This window comes from Octopus bimaculoides, chromosome 24 (assembly GCF_001194135.2).
Source record: "Octopus bimaculoides isolate UCB-OBI-ISO-001 chromosome 24, ASM119413v2, whole genome shotgun sequence".
Classification (NCBI taxonomy): Eukaryota; Metazoa; Mollusca; class Cephalopoda; order Octopoda; family Octopodidae; genus Octopus; species Octopus bimaculoides.
In genome coordinates, this window is record NC_069004.1 from 15,094,916 (window position 1) to 15,098,472 (window position 3,557).

Genomic DNA, 3,557 nt, shown 5'->3' on the forward strand with positions numbered 1-3,557 from the left:
GGTTCCTGATGCTTGTCTCTCTTTAACAGTTGATGCATCGGATTCTGCGGTCGGTGCCGTTTTACAACATACCGTCGATAATCAAACTCGACCTTTGGCATTCTTTCGGTTATTGTCAGTGTTCAGATTCTTTTCTCGTCAATTAAAGCCTGCTGAACGTCGTTACAGTACGTTTGATTGTGAACTCTTAGCGATCTACCTGTCGGTTCGTCATTTTCTACATCAACTCGAGGGCCGAGATCTTGTGATTTATACTGATCACAAGCTTGATTTATACTGATCACGTTTGCTTTGTCATCTAAATCGGACAGACGCTTGCCTCGTGCATTTCTGGAGGGGTGACACTCGTGGTAGGTCTTCCAGATTGTCCATCGTCTTCCAGGGACGTTCTTCCGCTTTTGAAGCACCCGTGCTACTCGAAACATTGCATACGACCCATTGCCTCGTCGCCGTAAGCTTGCCGAAACATGCTCGATATTTCTGTAGTAGATATCCCAAGCTTAACGCGAAATATCACGTTGGCTCTTCTTCCATTTGAAAAGGAAGGCAAGGGTTGAGAGAGATGTACTGCCCCACCACAACTCAGTAAATTTGTTGAAAAGTGGATGAACGTGGCAAGGATGATCCGAGTGACAGGGACTAATCTAAACTGGCACTTGTAGGCTGAGGGTCACGGAGAGAGGAGCACTTACAATGGTATACTTGGTGAGTAGGGTGGCTCAGGATCTGTGGATGTTCCTTAGTTGATCCCAGGTGGTATTTACCCCTTATTGGGGACTTTCTCGATATTATCAAATATTTACACAGTTTTATGTAAATCCCACTGTCCTTTGTCTTTGTAGTATCCAAAATGTGTTTTGCTTTTTGCAGTCTTTGAGGCCAATAAAGAAAGAATTATATCATCATCATCGTCATCATTTCTTTTCACATGCATGTGCATGCCTTAATGCTTTAAAGTGTTTGGTTCATGATCATAAGATCATGGGTTCAATTCTTGGATCAAGCAACTTCTTGTGTCCTTGAGCAAAGCACTGCATTTGCACACTGCTCCATCCTACTCAGCTCTAATGAGTACCAGGATAGGAAAAAGCAGCGAGATTGGCAAAGTCTTCCTGGGTCAATAAGATATGTACCTAATGAGCATTGAGTCAATGTAATTGACTTACTCTCACCACCAAAACTGCTGGCCTTGAGCCAAAATTTGAAACCAGCATTACAATTATACAGTAAAGTTGATCTGTCTCACCCACGCTTGAAATTGCTAGCTCTGTACCAAAATTTGAAATTATTATCATTATTTGATATTAAATACTGATGTGAACTTCTCTACAAAAGTTTGAAACAACAGTAAGTTTGATATCTACAACGTTCTGACCAGAACACAGTGTATGTCTCTTAGTCTTCATTCCACTGCAAGATGATACATGTTCTAAGCAAACAGATATTTTTTCAACGTTCATGCTGTGTTGTTGCGTAAGCAATTTCTTAGCAGCTATCAAACTGACACCAATATGGAAATTGGCACACACACTTGTGAGAACTATGAGGTGCTTTCAATACGAATATGAACTATTTATTCTTGGTTTCACTGTAATCATTATCAAAGGAACTCAAGTGAGAGCTTAAAAGTTTAAAGAAAATTTTGATATTCAATATTCACATCGCAATGTTGTCCTAAACTTAAAAGTATATCTGTTTGTTTTAAACACGAATATATTTCAATATACTGAATGGTTTCACAACTAACCCTAACGCTAAACTGAACATTGACCCTAGCCCAAAGTATGTTTATATTGCAAACCAAATAGACAAGACAGGAATCATGTTGGAGTTGCACTCAAACTTTGTTTGTAACAGACTAATTAGACATATAATACAACTCAATATAATTACATGTAATAATTATCACCCACCAGATTCTCCAACACACATGCCTATTTGAAGTCTGCTCAAACATAACCCTAACTCTGACCTTAAACCTAACACTAAGTATAAACCTAACCTTTACCGTAACCATAAACTCAACCCTAACCTTATATATCACTCTATTAATCTCTCATTCTCTCTCACTTTCTGTATAATAGACGCAGTAGGACATGGTGTTGACTCATAAAAACATTTAATATACTTTGTAGTATATTATGGTTGCATAATGAAATTCCACGTGCCTGCAATTGTTATATATATATATTTATATATATATATATATATATCATCATCATCATCATCGTTTAACGTCCGCCTTCCATGCTGGCATGGGTTGGACGATGTGACTGAGGACTGGCGAACCAGATGGCTGCACCAGGCTCCAGTCTGATCTGGCAGAATTTCTACAGCTGGATGCCCTTCCTAACGCCAACCACTCCGAGAGTGTAGTGGGTGCTTTTACGTGCCACTAGCATGAGGGCCAGTCAGGCGGTACTGGCAACAGCCACACTCAAACACTTTATTTCGCGCAGCTCCAGTTCACTCAGCTACAGAAATGAGTCGCAACATCACAGGTACCAAGTTGTATTGGCCTTTGCCTTTCCCTTGGATAACATCCATAGCGTGGAGAGGGGAGGCCGGTATGCATGGGTGACTACTGGTCTTCCATAAAACAACCTTGCCGGACTTGTGCTTCAGAGGGTAACTTTCTACATGCAATCCCATGGTCATTCATGACCGAAGAGGATCTTTACCCTTTATCCTTTTTAATCCATCTATCCATTCTTCTAGCTATCTATCTGTCTGTCTAACTACCCAATGCTCAAACTCTTCAAACATTGCAATTTGACACTTCTTTTTACAGCTGCTTCTGCAGAATAGTCCTATTCTGTATTAAAGACAATTTCAACCTAAACCCCACCACCACCACCAAGAAAAAAAAGGGAAAGCATTTTATCTGTTTGTTCTCTGCAATACATAATGTCAAAGACATCAGTAAATACTTTTAATTAAAAAAACAATTGTGTTAGAGACCAATTGCAGAATTTACAATGGCTACATTTCATGCATCTCAATTTTCTTTATGAGATGTGGTGAATAATTCTGTCTTAACACTGTGGGGAAATCTTTTTTAACAATAATGGTTTCAAATTTTGGCACAAGGCCAGCAATTTCAGGAACGAGGGTAAGTTGATTACATCGAGCCAAGTGTTCAACTGGTATTTATTTTATCAACCCCAAAAGGATAAAAGGTAAAGTCAGCCTTGGCAAAATTAAAAGTGATGTGTGAAACAGCAACTATTATATTGGGATCACATTTTGGCACAAGGCTAACTATTTTTTGTGGGGTGCAGGTCAATTACATTGACCCACGTGTTCATCATCATCATCATTTAACGTCCGCTTTCCATGCTAGCATGGGTTGGACAATTTGACTGAGGACTGGTGAACCAGATGGCTACACCAGGCTCCAGTCTGATTTGGCAGAGTTTCTACAGCTGGATGCCCTTCCTAACGCCAACCACTCCAAGAGTGTAGTGGGTGCTTTTATGTGATACCAGCACGAGGGCCAGTCAGGCAGTACTGGCAACGACCACGCTCAAAATGGTGTTTTTTACGTGCCACCTGCA